The sequence below is a fragment of the Dipodomys merriami genome, unplaced genomic scaffold (assembly GCF_024711535.1).
Source record: "Dipodomys merriami isolate MVZ:Mamm:240054 unplaced genomic scaffold, mDipMer1.0.p SCAF_3, whole genome shotgun sequence".
NCBI classification, from domain to species: domain Eukaryota; kingdom Metazoa; phylum Chordata; class Mammalia; order Rodentia; family Heteromyidae; genus Dipodomys; species Dipodomys merriami.
In genome coordinates this window covers 82448655-82468833 of record NW_027204492.1, presented here as the reverse complement: position 1 = coordinate 82468833, position 20179 = coordinate 82448655, and the positions used below count along the sequence as shown (strand labels likewise).

At 41.7% G+C, this 20179-nt stretch overlaps 1 protein-coding gene across 16 annotated transcripts in view; it reads right to left on the bottom strand.

Moving 5' to 3' along the window:
• Nucleotides 1–20179, bottom strand: part of Huwe1 (HECT, UBA and WWE domain containing E3 ubiquitin protein ligase 1) — a 172728-nt gene that overhangs the window by 141731 nt on the left and 10818 nt on the right. Inside the window, exon 4 of one of the 16 annotated variants that reach the window (XM_070040421.1) lies at nucleotides 8182–8291. The exons of the other annotated variants lie outside the window; for them this stretch is intronic. The gene's annotated coding sequence lies outside the window, so the exon portion shown is untranslated. The remainder of the gene's footprint in view (nucleotides 1–8181; nucleotides 8292–20179) is intronic. 16 annotated transcript variants of the gene reach the window in all.

The window sequence follows — 20179 nt, the reverse complement described above, 5'->3', positions numbered from 1 at the left end:
AGGACCAGATGGTTTTACAGCGGAATTCTACAAGGCCTTAAAAGCAGAGCTCACACCAATACTCCTCCAACTTTTTTTTTTTTTTTTTTTTAACGCATCTTGGTTTAGTTTTGGCATGTCGATATTTGCTAGGAAAAGGTCCAGGGAATACTTCTCAAAACTTTATGCTAATAAGTTTGAGACCTTGTTAGCTTTTTTTTTTTTTTTTTTTTTTGGGTCCGGTCATTGGGGCCTGAACTCTGGGCCTGGGTGCTGTCCCTCAGCTCTTCAGCTCAAGGCTAGTGCTCTACCACTTGAGCCACAGCGCCACTTCTGGCTTTTTTCTTTTTGCTTATGTGGTGCTGGGGAATCGAACCCAGGGACTCAGGCATGCAAGGCAAGTGCTCTACCGCTGGTTCAATATATGCAAATCAATTAACATAATTCATCACATCAACAAAAGCAAGGATAAGAACCACATGGTTTTATCTCAATAGATGCAGAAAAAGCATTTGACAAGATCCAACACCTTATGATGAAGGCTCTGGAAAAATTAGGAATCCATGAAACATTCCTCAATATAATAAAGGCTGTATATGACAAACCTACAGCCAGCATTATACTTAATGGTGAAAAACTAAAGCCATTTCCTCTTAACTCAGGAACAAGACAAGGATGTCCACTCTCTCCACTTCTCTTCAATCTAGTATTAGAATGCCTAGCTACAGCAATAAGACAAGATGCAAACATAAAGGGGATCCAAATAGGGAAAGAAGAAGTAAAACTCTCCCTCTTTGCAGATGACATGATCTTGTATTTAAAAAATCCCATAGACTCCACTCACAAATTACTCAAGCTGATTCAAAACTTTGGCAAAGTAGCAGGGTATAAAATTAACCCTCAAAAAATCAATGGCTTTCCTGTATGCCAACAATAAGAAAAGTGTGACTGAAATTAGGAAAGCATCTGCATTCATAATAGCCCCACAAAAAATAAAATACCTAGGAATTAACTTAACCAAAGAAGTAAAGGACCTCTATCATGAAAACTTTAAAAACTTGAAAAAGGAAACCAAAACAGAACTTAGAAAGTGGCAAAAACTCCCATGCTCCTGGATTGGAAAGATCAACATCGTGAAAATGGCAATACTTCCCAAGACCATCTACAAATTCAATGCGATTACCCATCAAAATTCCAACTTCATTCTTCAAGGAAATAGAAACGGCAATCCAAAAATTCATATGGAATAAAAGACCCCGAATAGCAAAAACAATCCTCAAGAGGAAGAACACTGCTGGAGGAATATAAATTTCAAACTCTATTATAAAGCCATAGTAATCAAAACAGCTTGGTACTGGCACACGAACAGACCTCAGGACTAGAATAGAATTGAAAACCCAGAAATGAATCTACTGACCTATAGCCATCTAATCTTTGATAAGGGAGCTAAAAAAATAGGATGGAAGAAAGACAGCCTCTTCAGTAAATGGTGCTGGCAAAATTGGTTAACTACTTGTAGAAACCTAAAGCTAGATCCTTATATATCACCCTGAACCAGAATCAACTCCAAATGGATCAAAGACCTCGGAGTCAAAGCTGACAGTCTGAAAACACTACAGGAAGGAATAGGAGAAACCCTAGGTCTCCTTGGCATAGGCCGAAATTTTCTTAATAGAGACCCAGAAACACAACAAATCAAAGAAAGGTTAGACAAATAGGATTGCATGAAGTTACAGAGCTTCTGCATGGCAAAGGACATAGCTAGCAAGATCAATAGAAAGCCCACAGATTGGGAGAAGATCTTCACTAGCCATACAATGGACAAGGGTCTCATATCTAAAATATACCTGGAACTCAAAAAATTAAATCCCCCAACAAATCTGAAAAAGAAACAACTGCCCAATAAACAAGTGGGCTAAAGACTTAAAAAGAAACTTCTCTGAAGAGGAAAGAAGGATGGCCAATAGACAGACACATGAAGAAATGCTCAACCTCCTTAGCCATAACAGAAATGCAAATCAAAACATTGAGATACCACCTCACCCCAGTTAGAATGGCAAAAATCAAGAACTCTAATAACAACAGATGTTGGAGGGGAAGTGGACAGAAGGGAATCTTTCTGCATTGTTGGTCCGAGTGTAAACTTTTTCAACCACTTTGAAAAGTAGTATGGAGGTTCCTCAAAAGACTCCACATAGAGCTCCCCTATGACCCAGCAATCCCACTTTTGGGTGCTTACCCAAATGATCACAAACAAGACCACACTAAAGCTACCAGCACGACTATGTTTATTGCAGCACTATTTACTATACCTAAGATATGGAACCAACCCAGATGCCCCTCAGTAGATGAATGGATCAAGAAAATGTGGTATATATTCACAATGGAATTCTATGTCTCCATCAGAAAGAATGACATTGCTCCATTTGTTAGGAAATGGAAAGACTTGACACAAATTATATTAAGTGAAGTAAGCCAGGCCCAAAGAAACATAGGTCCCATGGTTTCCCTTATTTGCAATATCTAGTGTGTGTCTGAGTCAAGCAGAAAAGGTCAGATAAATTGATGTTAGGGAAACGAACCCTAAGATATACATTCAAATGTTTTTTTTTTCTTTCAGGTGATTGTTTCTAACACACTTGTAAGATTATTTCTTTGTTGCTTTGTATATCCCTCCCCCACAGTATAACCCCCGTTTTCACTGTATTTGATGTTGGTATAATTTGTGGAAGGGAAGGGGAAAAACAAATCGTTTAAATAGGGATACAAGTGGACCAATTGCAACAATGAGATGTTCAAGTCGTTATGTCGAAAACGAACTTTACAACTTTGGTGGGGGGGGGGGGGTGGGGAAGATTGGGTGGGGGGGCAGAGGGAGGATGGGAAGGGATGGGAAAACAAAGGAGGAGGCTACAATGCTTGATAAGAAATGTACTCATTATCTTGCCCATGTAATTGTAACCCCTCTGTACATTATTTTCACAATAAAAAAAAATAAAATAAAATAAAAAATAAAAAGCTAACAAGGGACTGGGAATGTGGTTTAGTGGCAGAATGTTTGCCTAGCATACATGAAACCCTGGGTTTGATTCCTCAGTACCACATAAACAGAAAAGGCCAGAAGTGGTGCTATGGCTCAAGTGGTAGAGGCCAACCTTGAGCAAAAGAAGATCAGGGACAGTACCTTGGCCCTGAACTTAGCCCTAGGACTGGCAAAAAAAAAGGTCACGGACCCCTGAATTCAAGTCCCAGTATCAATATTTTAAAAAGAAAAACAGATTTTAAAAAGACAACAGATGTTAAACTAATTGCCAAAATGATGCATGAAATACCTATTGGAATTGGACATAGCTTAACAATGGTGACAAAGACAGACTGGAATGAATCATGGGATGGAATTTTTAAATAGCACAGATGACAGGTGTAAGAAAATGTTTTTTGAAAAGAGTGGATATAAATGGAAGCAGAATACAATGAGGATATTAAAGGGCAGAGGGGGGAAATAGGAATAAAGATGCTAGTATATCTACCTAAGTGTATACAAAGTATCTTGTAGAAAGATAGCTATCCATGGCTCATAATCCTACGTAATCCGGATACTAGATCTGAGATCTAAACCAGTCTAGCAGAAAATTCTCTAGGACCTCATCTCCAAATAACCAACAAAATGCCAGACTCGAGGTATCGCTTAAGTGGTGAAAACACAAACCAGGAGCAAGAAAAGCAACTGAGGATGATATTCCAAAAAAGAAAATATAAAAAAGGACAGCTGAATGTGTCCCTGTGAAAGTTAGAAAGAATGAATCATTGCTCTAATTATTTTCCTCAAACTAGCCAGAATTAAAGGCAATATTGTCCCTAGTCTCTTAAATGTTGACTGGGTATCACTTCCTATGTGCTTAGTGACCATGAGGTATATATCACTTCTCTAAGTACTAATGAGAAAATATCCACCATGAGGTACAAAGACTGTAACCAATAGAGAAAGTTATTCTAAGGAAAATAATAAAATAACCACATGTGAAAGACCACAGTGGGATAATACACACTAAAAAACGAGTGACAAATGTGGGGTGAGTGGGCCTCAGCACAAGTAGGAGGGCTAATGAAGGTAGATGAGGATGAATATGGTCCTCATAGTTTATATGCAATATGAAAATAGAAACAATGAATCCAACTGAAAATTTTTTTAAAGGGAGAGCGTAGCCAGGAGCAGGTGGCTCATGCCTGTAATCTTAGCTACTCAGGGGTATGAGATCTGAGGATCATGGTTCAAATCCAACCAGGGCCGGAAAATTTCCAAGACTCTTCATTCCAATCACACCAAAAAGCAGGAGTGGAAGTATAGCTCAAATGGTAGAGCACCAATCTGGGCCAAAAAGCTAAATTTTAGGACAGTGCCCCATATTAGCAAAAAAAAAAAAAAAAAAAAAAAAAAAAAAAAAAAAAGGAGTGAAGGTGTCAATGAGGGCTGGGAAGGTGGCTCAGTGGTAGAGTGCTTGCTTTGTATGCATGAGGCCCTGGATTCGATTCCTCAGCACCACATAAGCAAAAAGAAAAAACCCGGAAGTGGCGCTGTGGCCCAAGTGGTAGAGCGCTAGCCTTGAGCTGAATAGCTGAGGGACAGCGCCCAGGCCCAGAGTTCAGGCCCCACGACCAGACCCAAAAAAATAAAAAATAAAAAATTTTCTTTTTTTTGTCGGTCATGGGCCTTGAACTCTGAGCCTAAGTGCTGTCTGCAGCTCTTCAGCTCAAGGCTAGCACTCTTACCACTTGAGCTACAGAACCACTTCCTGTTTTCTGGTGGTTTATTGGAGATAAGGACTTCATGGGCTTTCCCGCCCGGGCTGGTTTTGTACCTCGATCCTCAGATCTCAGCCTCCTGAGTAGCTAGGATTACAGGCATGAGCCACTGGCACCCGGTAAGTATTTTTTAATCTAAGAAAAAATAGACATTACCAGTAATTGCCTGTAGGTGGCAGAACAAGACAGGTTCTTTTATGCTTCATGATTATTTAGACTCTCAAAACTTTGCTTTTTTTTTTTTTTTCCGGTCGTGGGGCCTGAACTCTGGGCCTGGGCGCTGTCGCTCAGCTCTTCAGCTCAAGGCTAGCGCTCTACCACTTGAGCCACAGCGCCCACTTCCGGCTTTTTTTCTTTTTGCTTATGTGGTACTGAGGAATCGAACCCAGGGCCTTGAGCATGCAAGGCAAACGCTCTACCACTGAGCCACCTTCCCAGCCCTAGACTCTCAAAACTTTGAAGTCAAGCATCTAATTTTTTTTCAGTAGTAAAATTTTTAGCCAGGCATTGGTGGCTCATGCCTGTAATCCTAGCTACTCCAGGAGGCTGAGATCTGAGGACTGCAATTCAAAGCCAGCCCCAGCACAAAAGTCTGTGAGACTTATCTCCAATAAACCACTCAAAAAACCAGAAATGGTGCTGTGTGGTTTAAGTGGTAGAGTGCTAGCCTTGAGCTGAAGAGCTGAAGGACAGTGCCCAGAATTCAAGCCCCACAACCAACCAAAAAAATTTTTATATATTTCCTTTACTTTTTTTTTTTTAAGCCACACTGAGGTTTAACCACAGGGCCTTACATTTGCCAGGCAGTCAGGCAGGCACTCTACCCCCTTGAGCCACAGGGCGTCTTGGGAACTCAAGTTTTGCCTCAACAGGCTTGGAATCTAGATCTTTCCGTTCTCAGCCTCCTGAGTAGGTAGGATTACAGACTTGAGCCATTGGAGCCAGGCTAAGCCCTGTAATGTTTTTAAGAAAGAAAATAGTATTCCCTAAGCCAAAGGACATGTACCAAATTAAAAACCAAGTTGACCACTGGTGGATTTTGTAGCTTCTTTCCAAAAACTGCCATCCAGAGACTGACTTATAGAAAGCACTCACTTTTTTTGGTAAGTTATGTTGCACATATGTATCAAAATTTAGAATGAGGCAAAGGGGAAAGGGAAAAAATAAAGTGCATCATTTGAAATACATAGCAACTATAATGAAAGAAAAGAAATACATAGTATCTATATGAAAACAGCATGAACAACCTCAAGGAAATCTATTGATCAGCAGGGCACTGGTGGTTCAGGCCTATAATCCAAACTACTCAGGAGGCTGAGAGAGATCTGAGGATTGTGGTTCAAAGCCAGCCTGGGCAGAAATCCGTGAGACTCTTGTGTCTAATTAACCACCAGAAAATCGGACATGGCGCTGTGACTCAAGTGGTAGAGAGCTCACCTCAAGCTGAAGAGCTGAGGGACAGTGCCCAGGTCCAGCGTTCAAACCCCACGACTGACCAAAAAAGAAAAAAGCTATTGATCAACAAGCTGTTTAGGGCAGGGGAAAAAGGGCTCTGTTGGGAGAATGGGCAGGAGGGTGTTGAGTTAACACAGTGAATAAGGATCAGTATGTATGAAATATATGGTTTGCACGTATGAAAATAGAACAATTACACCTGATGAAATTATTTTGGAGGCAAAGGGATAGTAATGGAGTGATTGGAATACACAATACAGATTAGCAGAGATGTCACAATGCAATCCCCGCTGAGGATAACTAATGTATGCTAAGAAAAATTGATGTAAAAAAGTTACCCACATAAATTTGGAAAAAACATCATGGTAGTTTTCTTATTGTTGTTTTGCCAGTCCCAGAGCTTCAATTCAAGGATCTGGGAGCTGTCCTGACCCTCTTTGTATTCAAGACTAACACACTACCACTTGAGTCACACAGTACCACTTCAATCTTGTTCTGAGTAGTTTATTAGAAATAAAAGTCTCATGGACTTTCCTGCCCAGGCTGGCTTTGAACCACAATTCTCATATCTCAGCCTCCTGAGTAGATAGGACTACAGGCATAAGCCACAGGCACCCAGTTTATGGCAGTTTTTAAAAAGAAGGAAAAACAAGACTAAAGAATATTAAGGGGGCTGGGAAGGTGGCTCAGTTGTAGAGCGCTTGCCTTGCATGCATGAGGCCTTGGGTTCGATTCCTCAGCACCACATAAGCAAAAAGAAAAAAAGCCGGAAGTGGCGCTGTGGCTCAAGTGGTAGAGTGCTAGCTAGCCTTGAGCTAAGAGCTGAGGGATAGCGCCCAGGCCCAGAGTTCAGGCCCCATGACCAGACCAAAAAAAAAAACAACAACAACAATATTAAGAGACTGGGAATGTGGTTTAGTGGTAGAGTGCTTGCCTCGCATGCATGAAGCCCTGGGTTCACTTCCTCAATACCACAGAAACAGAAAATGCTGGGTTGGGAACATGGCTCAGTGGTACAGTGCTTGCCTTGCATGCATGAGGCTGTGTGTTGGATTCCTCAGCAGAAAAGGCTGGAAGTGGCGCTGTAGCTCAATGGCAGAGGGCTAGCCTTGAGCTGAAGAGCTGAGGGACAGCGCCCAGCCCCAGAGTTCAGGCCCCACAACCACCACCACCACCAAGAAAGAAACAAACAAAATAATACAAAATGCCAGAAGTTGTGTTGTGACTCAACTGGTAGAGCACTGGCCTTGAGCACAGAGAGGCTCAGGGACGGAGACCAGACACTGAGTTCAAGCCCCAGGACCGGCAAATAAATAACAACAATAATAATAATAAAATAATAACAAAATCCCAACAAAAGCACATAATTAATACACAAAGCAAATAATTAATACTTTGTTTCTTTTTGCTATGCAATGATTCCCCTTGCTTCTTGCAGCCTCTGAAAGTAAATTCCCTTGGGAGTAGTAATGACCATGTCAAGAAGCAGCTGTAAGCTGAATCTTAAAGAAAAACTCTACAGAGGCACAAGCATCACTAATTACTAATTTGTTAAAGGCAACACCATATAATGATCTGATCTAGTTCCTAATTATTACATTAATATACAACGAACAGATAAAAAAATTTATAACAGCTAGCATTTTACTTTACACCTATAATATATTATATCTCTAATCCCTATAACAACTTGACAAAGACTAAGAACAGCCATATACCTAGGAAGTGGTAGAACCTGGACACAAACACATACTTGTCCCACAACTCTAGTGTGCATGTCTACTTATACAGTCCACCTTACTACTCCCTCTCCTATAGATATTGGTCTCCCTCTTCTCGGCAAACAAAACACAACTCTCATGTGCCTTGAGGATTGCTGGACTTGATATTATTGGGAACCAATAGTAAAGTGGAATCATGAAGCAATGAGTAGCTTTTACTCACCCAAGACAAATCTGGAAAGTCTTCGGCAGAAATATAGTCTCTCGCATTTAAGATCTGAATATACTACAGCTCAAATTAGTGTGTAGGCTTGCTCTAGGTGCTTCTTCACACTGCAGTATGCTCATGCAAAAGAAAAAAAGGGAAGGGATGCCAAGAAAAAGGGCTCTGAAACCTTCAACATTGACTTGAGATGAGAATGAATGTAACTGAAAAGGCATGCCCAGAACATCTACAGTGCTAGGAAAGCTACAGATACAGGAGGTTATCTTTCTAGTAAATTTATTCACAATTATAGAGAAATTAACATGGGAAGAACTAGGTAACACAAAAGGATCAACAAAGTTATAGACTACCAGTTCTCCCAGTAGAGAAGAAATGTAGCATGTCAAGTTCTTAGCATTTGGAACAAAAAAAAAAAAAAAATCAAAACAGCAATACACAGGCAAATTACAAAAATTATGGAGGAAAGTTAGAATCCTTGTCTATAAAATTTTAAACTTGCCGGGCACTGATGGCTCATGCCTATAATCCTAGCTACTCGAGAGAAAGATTGCAGTTCAAAGCCAGCCCAGGCAGGAAAGTCCGTGAGACTCTTATCTCAAATTAAGCACCAGAAAACCGGAAGTGGCGCTGAGGCTCAAGTAAGTGGTACAGCGCTTGCCTTGAGCTGAAGAACTCAGAGACAGCACCCAGGCCCAGAGCTCAAGCTCGAAGACCAACAAAAAAAAAAAGAAAAAGAAAAAAGAAAAAGAAAAAGATTAAATTTATAATTGTAAATAATACTGGTTTATGTCCCTTAAGTATCGTCTATCTCCAATACCATTACTTATGGTCAAAATTGGTACAAAAGATCTATTGTAATAATGACTGGTTCTCCCTGTCTCTACATCAAACCTAGTTTTCAAACATGTAAATGCTTTTCCAGCCTTGCCTACTACTAACAGAAATTGGGTGGGGAGGGAGGGGAGGAGGGAGGATGGGAAAGGTTGGGAAGGGGAAACAAAGGAGAAGGCTACAATGCTTGATGAGAAATGTACTCATTATCTTGCCCATGTAATTGTAACCCCTCTGTACAGTATTTTCACAATTAAAAAAAAAGTTTTGAGTTGTTACTGAGGCTTGAATTCCAAGTCTCACACCCTTTTCTTGGCTTTTTTGTTCAAGGTTTATGTTCTACCACCTTAAGCCATGTCTCTACTTCCAGTCTAATGGGGTCAGGCAGGGCTCAGGTGGCTCACACCTCTAATCCTAGCTATTCAGGAGGCTTAGATGTGAGGATCCTGGTTCAAAGCCAGGCCAACAAAGAAAAGTTTTATCTTCAACTAACCACCAGAAAACCAGAAGTGGTGTGCTGTGGCTCAAAGTGGTATAGAGTGCTAGCCTTGAGTAAAAATGATCAGGAACAGTGCCCAGGCCCTGAGTTAAGGCCCCAGGACTGGCAAAAATAAATATCTGAGTTGATTGCCAGTGGCTCACACCTGTAATCCTAGCTGTTCAGGAGGCTGAGATCTGAGGATCAGGGTTCAAAGCAAGCCCAGGCAGGAAAGTCCATGAGACTCTCCAGTTAACCACCAGAAAACCAGATGTGGCGCTGTGGCTCAAGTGGTAGAGTGCTAGCCTTGAGCTGAAGAGCTGAGGGACAACACCTAGGCTCAGAGTTCAAGCCCTATGACTGATAAAGAAAATTTAAAAACAGGCACTGGTGGCTCACACCTGTAATCCTAGCTACTCAGGAGGCTGAGATCTGAGGATCACAGTTCAAAGCCAGCCCAGGCAGGAAAGGCCCTGAGACTCTTATCTCCAATTAATCACCAGAAAACAGGAAGTGGTGGTGGCTCAAAGTAATAGCGTACTAGCCTTGAGCACAAATGCTCAAAGACAGTGACCAGGCCCAGAGTTCAAGCCCACGACCAACAAAATAAATAAATAATAATATCTGAAGACTAAGGTAGAAGTAGATATTCACATGTATGAAAATAGCACAATGAAACCTGTTGAGAAAAGTGATAAAGAAGAAAGACTGATTGGAGTAATAATAAAAGACATGAATGCAGGTTGGGGATTTAGCTCAGTGGATGAACACTTGCCTGGCAAATGCAAGGCCCTGAGTTCAGTCCTCATCTCTGGGGGAAAAAAGTTATAAAAGGGCTGGGAAGGTAGCTCAGTGGTAGAACGCTTGCCTTGCATGCTCGAGGCCCTGGGTTCGATTCCTCAGCACCACATAAGCAAAAAGAAAAAACCCGGAAGTGGCGCTGTGGCTCAAGTGGTAGAGCGCTAGCCTTGAGCTGAAGAGCTGAGGGACAGCACCCAGGCCCAGAGTTCAGGCCCCACGACCGGACCCAAAAAATAAAAATAAAAAAATAAAGTTATAAAAGACCAAAAAGAAAAATTGTAAGGCAACATGAATGGAAATGTCATAATGAAATCTGCCCCTGTATAACTAATGTAAATGAATTTTAAAAATGTAAAGAAAAATTGGGAGCTGAGGGTGTAGCTCAGTGAGAACATTTGCTTACTAGCAAAAAGGGAGGGGAAGTTTGGTGCTGTTGGATCAAACCTGTAACCCTAGCTACTTAAGAGGCTGAAATTAGAAGATTACAGTTTGAAGACAGCCCAGGCAGGAAAGTCCAATTGACTCTTCAATTATCCGCCAAAAAGCCAGATGTGGAGGCATGGATCAGCCTTCAGCAAAAAAGCTCAAGGACATTACCCAGGCCCTCAGTTCAAGCCCCATGACTACTAACAAAAGAGAGAAAAAGAGACAGAGACACAGAGACAGACAGTGAGAAACACTGGAAAAAAAGTCAAAGCAGGGCTGGGAAGGTGGCTCAGTGGTAGAGCGCTTGCCTTGCATGTCTGAGGCCCTGGGTTCGATTCCTCAGCATCACATAAGCAAAAAAGAAAAAAGCCGGAAGTGGCGCTGTGGCTCAAGTGATAGAGCACTAGCTTTGAGCTGAACAGCTGAGGGACAGTGCCCAGGCCCTGAGTTCAGGCCCCACAACCAAACCCCAAAACAAAAAAATGTCAAAGAAGGTAACAGCATAATGGAAACACCTGGGCTTGAATACCATTTTGTAACTGTATGATCACAAACAAGTTACTATAGCTCTTTGAGTCATAATGACTGCTGTAAAACAAATCCTTTTTCATATGATTGTGCTAGAGCTGAAAAAAATCTAAAGACAACAAGATTATTATAGCTATTCTAAAGATGGCTATGAAGATACATGTAGACTTAACAAAAAACAAAAAGAAATCTTGTCTTCTATATATCACTACATACTGTAATCTCCTGTTAAGATCTAAGTGCTGCTTTTTAACAAAATGTTAAACCCTATTTTGTGACCTAATCAAAGATTTTAATGGTGTCTCAACTATTGAGTGGATTCAAATGAACTTAGAAAGAGAAACAAACTGTTGTACAAAAAAAAATTTTTTGCCAGTCCTGTGCATGGTCCCTGAGCTTCTTTTGCTCAAGGCTAGCACTCTACTACTTGAGCCACAGCACTACTTCCGGTCTTTTCTGTTTATGTGGTACTGAGGAATCCAGCCCAGTGCTTCACACATGCTAGGCAAGCACTCTACCACTGAGCCACCTTCCCAGCTCCTTATTGTACAATTTAAAAGAGAAAGTTATTTATAACAACTATTGGTATAACAGTAAACTTGGGGGCTGGGAAGGTGGCTCAGTGGCAGAGCGCTTGCCTTGCATGCATGAGGCCCTGGGTTCTATCCTTCAGTACCACATAAGCAAAAAGAAAAAAGCCAGAAGTGGCACTGTGGCTCAAGTGGTAGAGAGCTAGCCTTGAGCTGAAGAGCTGAGGGACAGCGCCCAGGCCCAGAGTTCATGCCCCATGACCGGACCCAACAACAACAACAACAACAACTTATCTCCCTATTACCCTAATGGTGGAAATGTAAACTAGAAAGTGATTTGGAGATGCATCAAAAAACAAAACAGGGCTGGGAAGGTGGCTCAGTGGTAGAGCGCTTGCCTTGCATGCTCGAGGCCCTGGGTTCGATTCCTCAGCACCACATAAGCAAAAAGAAAAAAGCCGGAAGTGGAACTGTGGCTCAAGTGGTAGAGCGCTAGCCTTGAGCTGAAGAGCTGAGGGACAGCGCCCAGGCCCAGAGTTCAGGCCCCACAACCGGACCCAAAAAAAAAAAAAAACAAAACAAAACAAAACAAACAAACAAAAACAGGACAGCTGGGCACGCGTGGCTCACACCTGTAATCCTAGCTACTCAAGAGGCTGAGATTTGGGGAGGCTGAGATCTGAGGATCGTGGTTCAAAGCCAGCCCAGGCAGGAATGTCCCTGAGACTCTAATCTCCAATTAATTATCAGAAAACCAGAAGTGGTTCTGTGGTTCAAGTGGTAGAGTACTAGCTTTGAATTGAAGAGCTGGGACAGAACTCAGGTCCAGACTTCAAGCCCCAGGACTGCAAAAAAAAAAAAACAAAACACACACACAGGACTACCCTACAATCCAGCCATACCACTTTGGGCATTTACTCAGTACCTCCATATTCATCGTTGTACTAGTCACAATAGCTAAGTTATGGAAACAACTTAGATGCCTTACAAAGGTAAGTAGATCAAGAAGATGTTGTATATACACAATGAAATTACACTCATCCATTCGAAACAATAATATTATGTCATTTTATGGGAAATGGATGCACCTAGAACAAATCATGATAAGTAATCCAGGCTCAGAGATCAAAGGTCCATGTCTTTGATATGTGGAAGCTAGATCTAAAATGAAACTAAGCATAACAACATATACAGGGCTCAAAGATTTACACACAAACTGACTAAAGGAAGGTATATTTAGGGGAGGAATCCAAGGAATCCAAATGCATACCTCCTCTGAATAACTAAAATACTGTTTATCAAAATGAATACCAGGAAGTGGAAACAAAAAAATCCATAAATCCCAGCATAGAGTATTGACAAAACTATCTCTGATAGTAAGGCTACCAGCACCACATAAAGCCTACATACATGTTATTTCAAACATTTTTGTTGTTTCTGCACTAAGCTTGAACTCAGTGAGCTAGAGGCACTATTCTTTAGCTTTTGGCTCAAGGCTGGCACTCTTACTACTTGAGATACAGCTCCACTAGTGGCTTTTTGGTGGAGATAAGAGTCTCTTGGGGGCTGGGAAGGTAGTTCAGTGGTAGAGCACTTGCCTTGCATGCATGAAGCCCTGGGTTCGATTCCTCAGCATCACATAAGCAAAAAGAAAAAAGCCACAAGTGGCGCTGTGGCTCAAGTGGTAGAGCACTACCCTTGAGCTGAAGAGCTGAGGGACAGTGCCCAGGCCCAGAGTTTAGGCCCCACAACCGGACCCCAAAAAAATAAAACAAAAACAAAAAGAATCTCATGGGGGGCTGGGAAGGTAGCTCAGTAGTAGAATGCTTGCCTTGCATGCATGAGGCCCTGGGTCTGATTCTTCAGCACCACATAAGCAGAAAAGGGCAGAAATGGCGCTAGTGGTAGGGTGCTAGCCTTGAGCTGAAGAGCTGAGGGACAGCACCCAGGCCCAAAGTTCAGGACCCATGACTCCCCCCCAAAAAAACAGTCTCTTGGATTTGTCTACCTGGGCTATCTTGAAACAGGGATCCTCAAATCTTAGCCACCTTAGCTTCAAATATTTTTCAAATGAACTAAACAATGAACAATCTGCTGCATTTCCGACTAAAGATGCTTGCAATTTGCTGGCTTTGTGACTTAGAACAATCTAGGTCTCAGGCAAAATGAAATGGAATAATCCCTTAATGCACTATCTAAAATTGATGTTTGCTTTAAGCCCAAGACAGATGTTCAGCCTTAAACATATCTGAATTTTTCTCCAAAACTAATAATAAGCAATAAAGACAGCTCAGCAGTACACTTGCAAAGCATGTGTTAGGCATTGGGATTGATCACCAGTACCATGAAAAAAAAATATATATATATATATGAAAAGAAAACACAGATGTTTCTATAGCTAGAAGTGGTGTCTTACATCTGTCATACTAACTATTCAGGAAGCTAAAATCTCAGTACCTCAGGTCAAAGTCCCTAGACAAGAATATCCAGGAGACTCCAATCTCTAATTACTAAAAAACATTCTGTTAAAACAGGCTCTGAATCTCTTAAACTACTAGATGGATACACAGGGGAAACACTTCAAGATACAGAGATAATCCATGATTTTCTGAACAGGATTCAAAATGCTCAGGAAATACCAAGAATTGAGTAATGAGATTATATCAAATTAAGAGATTTCTACACAGAAAATGGAAAGTTGGGCTGAGAAGGTAGCTCAGTGGTAGAGCGCTTGCCTTGCCTTACATGTATGAGGCCCTGGGTTCAATTCCTCAGCACCACATAAACAAAAAGAAAAAAGCCAGAAGTGGTGCTGTGGCTCAAGTGAGCTGAAGAGCTGAGGGACAGCGTCCAGGCCCAGAGTTCAGGCCCCATGACCGGACCCCCCCCCCCAAAAAAAAAGTTACATGAGATTCCATTTCACACCAATCACATTCAAGAAAAACAGTCCCTACTCTTTTTTTTTTTTTTTTTAGGTCCGGTCGTGGGGTCTGAACTCTGGGCCTGGGTGCTGTCCCTCAGCTCTTCAGCACAAGGCTAGCACTCTACCACTTGAGCCACAGCTCCACTTCCGGCTTTTTTCTTTTTGCTTATGCGGTGCTGAGGAATCGAACCCAGGGACTCAGGCATGCAAGGCAAGCACTCTACCACTGAGCCACCTTCCCAGCCCCCAGTCCCTACTCTTTACTCAACTTATGTAACTGTAACCCCTTTTTATATTACCTATGTTAACAGTAAAAACAAATATTTACCAAAAAAAAAAACAACACACAAATAAAACAAGGAGCTAGAAAGGTGGCTCAGTGGTAGAGTGCTTGCCTCACATTCATGAGGCCCAGGGTTGGATTCCTCAGCACCACATAAGCAGAAAAAGCCAGAAGTGGCACTGTGTCTCAAGTGGTAGAGCACTAGCTTTGAGCTGAAGAGCTGAGGGACAGCACCTAGGCCCAGAGTTCAGGCCCCATGACCTGACAAAAAAAAAGTGGGGAGAGGGAAAGTTGGTTCAGTGGTAGAGTGCTTGCCTTGCATGCATGAGGCCCTGGGTTTGATTCCTCAGCACCACATAAGCAAAAAAAAAAGGCCGAAGTGGCACTGAGGCTCAGGTGGTAGAGTGCTAGCCTTGAGCTGAAGAGCTGAAGGCCAATTCCCTGAGGTCCAGAGTTCAGGCCCCACAACCGACAAAAAAATAAAAAGAATAAATAATAAAACGAAAACCAGGGGGGCAGGGGGAGATGGGAAGGGATAGGAAGGGGAAACAAAGGAGGAGGCTACAATGCTTGATAAGAAATGTACTCATTATCTTGACTATGTAATTGTAATCCCTCTGTACAGTATTTTCACAATAAAAAAAAAACATGTATTTAATTTAAAAAAAAAAAAAAAACGAAAACCAGCCTGACCTCACCTGTAATCCTAGCAACTCAAGAGGCTGAGATCTGAGGATCAAGATTTGAAGTCAGCATGAGCAAGAAAAAGTCCATGAGATTTTAATGTCCAATTAACTACCTAAAAAAGCTAAAAGTGGGGTTATGGCTCAAGTACAGTGCCAGCCTTGAGTAAAAAAGTTAAGGGATCATATCCAGGTCCTGAGTTTGAGCCTCCAGATTAACATACCACTAGCCTTGAGCTTAAAAACTCAAGGTCACTGCCCAGGCCTTCATGAGTTCAAGCCCCTGGATTTGCAAAAAAAAAAAAATTTTTTAAATAGAATCAAACAATAGATTTTAACATGAAAATACACAAAGAGGCGAGGTGGTTGTTCATGCCTATAATCCTAGCTACCCAGGATGCTCAGATCTGGAGATCACAGTCCAAAGCCAACCTAGACAAGAAAGACCATAAAACTGTTATCCCCAATTAACCACCAAAAAAGCTAGAAATGGAGCTGTGATTCAAGTAACAGAGCACTAGCCTTGAGCAACAAAACTCAGGGACAGCACCCAGGCCCTGCCCTGAGTCCAAACTGGGGTGTGTGTGTGCGTGCGTGTGTGTGTATGTGTGTGTGTGTGTGTGTGTAAAAGACTTTGAGACTGGGTCTGTGTAGCACAGGCTAAAGTTGAACTTGCAATCCTCCTGCCTCAGTCTCTTGATGCTAAGATTATAGGTGTTGCCTTCAGTGTCCAGCTAAAATGATTCATATACATTTTTTTTTCAGAAGTTTATGAGGACTGGTACAAATAAAAGTGAACTGTCTTTTGGAGAAATGCGTAATTTTAGCTGAAATTTATTTGGGGGGGATCCAGTCATGGGGCCTGAACTCTGGGCCTGGGCGCTGTCCCTCAGCTCTTCAGCTCAAGGCTAGCGCTCTACCACTAGAGCCACAGCGCCACTTCCGGGTTTTTTCTTTTTGCTTATGTGGTGCTGAGGAATCGAACCCAGGGCCTCATGCATGCAAAGCAAGCACTCTTACACTGAGCCACCTTCCCAGACCCTATTTTTTTTATTTTTATTGAACAAACAGACATGTTACTTTTATAATTCAAAATAAAGAAAGATGAGTTCAGAAACATTTTCTTCTCTTCTGCCATGCTGAGATTAAGTCCAGAGTCTGGTGGATGCTACAAATCCTCTGCCAATAAATTACATTTCTGTCCCGGAAAACATCCATTGAAAAGTTTTACAATCAGGGAATTCAGTTCCAACTACTGGTTTATGGAACTGAAATATATGCATGGAAAAAGATAGCCAAATCAAACTGTAAAAAAAAGTTTTAAAACAAATCTTATGTTGGCATGTAATAAATGCAGTCAAAAAGAAAATAAATTACTTCCATTAGATTTCTGCGTTTCTTACTTAAATTTCTTTTTTTTTGGGGGGGGGGGTCCGCTCGTGGGGCCTGAACTCTGGGCCTGGGCACTGTCCCTCAGCTCCTCAGCTCAAGGCTAGCGCTCTACCACTTGAGCCCCAGCGCCACTTCTGGCTTTTTTCTTTTTGCTTATGTGGTGCTGAGGAATCGAACCCAGGGCCTCAGGCATGCAAGGCAAGCGCTCTACCACTGAACCACCTTCCCAGACCTCTTACTTAAATTTCTATCTACTCTATTTTTGTGATAATTTTTTAAGAATATGACTGTTCTACACTTTTATGGAAGATACCTGGTGGCACTTAGTAACAGGAAAAATGAAGCTGAGATCTGAGGATCATGGTTCAAACTTAACCCAGGCAGTTATGTCCCCGAGACTTTTTTTTGCCAGTCATGGAACTTGAACTCAGGGCCTGGGCACTGTCCCTGAGAGCTGCTTTTGCTCAAGGCTAGCACTCTACCCACTTGAGCCTCAGCACCACTTCTGGCCTTTTCTGCTTATGTGGTACTGAGGAATCAAACCCAGGGCTTCATGCATGCTAAGCATTCTACTACTAAGCCACATTCCCAGCCCTCTGAGACTCTTATTTCCAATAAAATACTCTTAAAAAGCTGGACATGGTACTGCAGCTCAAGTAGTAGAGCACTAGCCTTGAACAAAAGAAGCACCCAGGCCCAAGCAAGGTCCAGGACCCACAAAAAAATTAAATAAAATGAAATAAAAAGATTAATAATGAAAGTATAGCTGTGGCTCAAGTGATAGAATGCTAGCCTTGAGTAAAAAAGCTCAGAGATAGAACCCAGCCCGTGATTTCAAGCCCCAGAACTTACAAAATAAATGAAAAACAAAGAAAACAAATACCTTAAGTACCAGGTCAGCCTGGGCTACATAAAAAAAACAAGTCTCAAAACTGAAAATACGCCGGGCGCTGGTGGCTCACGCCTGTAATCCTAGCTACTCAGGAGGCTGAGATCTGAGGATCACGGTTCAAAGCCAGCCCGGTCAGGAAAGACCATGAGACTCCTATCTCCAATAAACCACCAGAAAACTGGAAGTGGCGCTGCAGCTCAAGTGGTAGAGCGCTCGCCTTGAGCTGAAGAGCTGAGGGACAGCGCCCAGGCCCAGAGTTCAAGCCCCACGACCAACAAAAAAAAAAAAACTGAAAATACATAGATAAGCTAAATAGATATAGACAAACAGATGGGCAGACAGAAGAAGATTAACAAGCAAATGGGAATAATACCAGACTAGGTAATCTGAGCTTGATACCCAACCTCACCACTATACAGTCATGATATCTTGGGCAAGTCAGATCTCTAAATCTAGGTCTATATAAATTAAGAAGCCTAGTTTGGGTAATATCCAATCTAGGGTTTACCAGGCACCAGTAGTTCACTTCTGCAATCCTAGCTGACCTCATCAAGATATTTAATTTTGGGGCTGGAAATGGGGCATAGTGGTAGAGTGCTTGCCTAGCATGCATGAAGCCCTGGGTTTGATTCCTCAGTACCACATAAACAGAAAAAGCCAGAAGTGGTGCTATGGCTCAAATGGTGGAGTGCGAGCCTTGAGCAAAAGCAACTCAGGGACAGTGCCCAAGCCTTGAGTTCAAGCCCCAGGTCTAGCAAAAGAAAATAATAATTATGACTTTCCCCCCAAAATGCACATACATTTTCTAGTTTCCTGAATTGATTCAGTGATATGAGAAAATGATGAAAAGGATAGAGAAATCCTTTTAGATATACAGAAGTATATCTTTAGAGCACCTCACTAGAGTCTATTAATATCTTTAATGAAGTGGTAAAATCCACTTTAAACAATTTCATCTTTAGTGTTTTTGAGCTCATGATCTAGTTTCACATATCTTGCTTAATTCTATTTTTTTTTGGGGGGGGGGGTCCAGTCATGGGGCCTGAACTCTGGGCCTGGGCGCTGTCCCTCAGCTCTTCAGCTCAAGACTAGCACTCTACCACTTGAGCCGCAGCGCCACTTCCAGCTTTTTTCTTTTTGCTTATGTGGTGCTGAGGAATCGAACCCAGGGCCTCATGCATGTAAGGCAAGGCAAGTGCTCTACCACTGAGCCACTTTCCCAGCCCCTTGCTTAATTCTAACAAATGTCTCTATGACATTCTCAGATGCCCTCCTATAAATTGCTGTTACATTCTGTCAATTCCACATATTGTTGTACTGATCCTTCTGAATGTGATTTCAAGTCTCCCTCCCCTAAGACCACTTGGTTCTCCATTTTCCAAATGCTTCTCTCTGTATTCCCAGTATGTGGCAGCAATGAGTAGTTCTCAATTTGTAGTTGTTGAATGAATATCATTGCCCTCATTTAAATGATGAGAAAACTGGCTCAATGATGAAATAATCTGCCAAATAACATAGCTATTATCTATCAATTGTACACAAACTATGATGGCCTTCTCTTTGTACTCTAAAATTTCAACATTTTAATATATATCATTGTACTTAAATGCTCACAGCAACCTATAAAGTATGCATTTTTTATTCCCGTTTTATAAATAAAAATGGAAATATGTAAACATTTGGTGCACTTATGACATAATTTATATGAAGCACAGACATTTTTTGACATGCGGGAGAAAGGAGGAGATGGAAGGGAAAGGGAAAAAGTGAGGAAAACACGTAAAGCAACAAAACAGAAACCAAAGAGGAAAATAACAGAAGCAGGCTAGGCCCATCTAAAGACTGTAAACTAGTAGTATTACAGTATCAACTTCTTATGCCAATCTGCAACCACATCTTGGCCCAACAGCTTTTCATTATATTGTTATTCATAGAAAACAATTGGATAGGGGCTGGGAAGTTGGCTCAGTGGTAGAATGCTTGCCTTGCATGCCTGAGGCCCTGTGTTCGATTCCTCAACACCACATAAGCAGAAAAATCCAGAAGTGGTGCTGTGGCTCAAATGGTAGAGTGCTAGCCTTGAGCTGAAGAGCTGAGGGACAGTGCCCAGGCCCAGAGATCAGGCCCCATGACCGAAAAAAAGAAAAACAAAACAAAACAAAAAAAGAGGTAACAGTAATACAGTAAATAACAAAATTATCTAGGCAATCTTTTAAAACTTTTCTAAA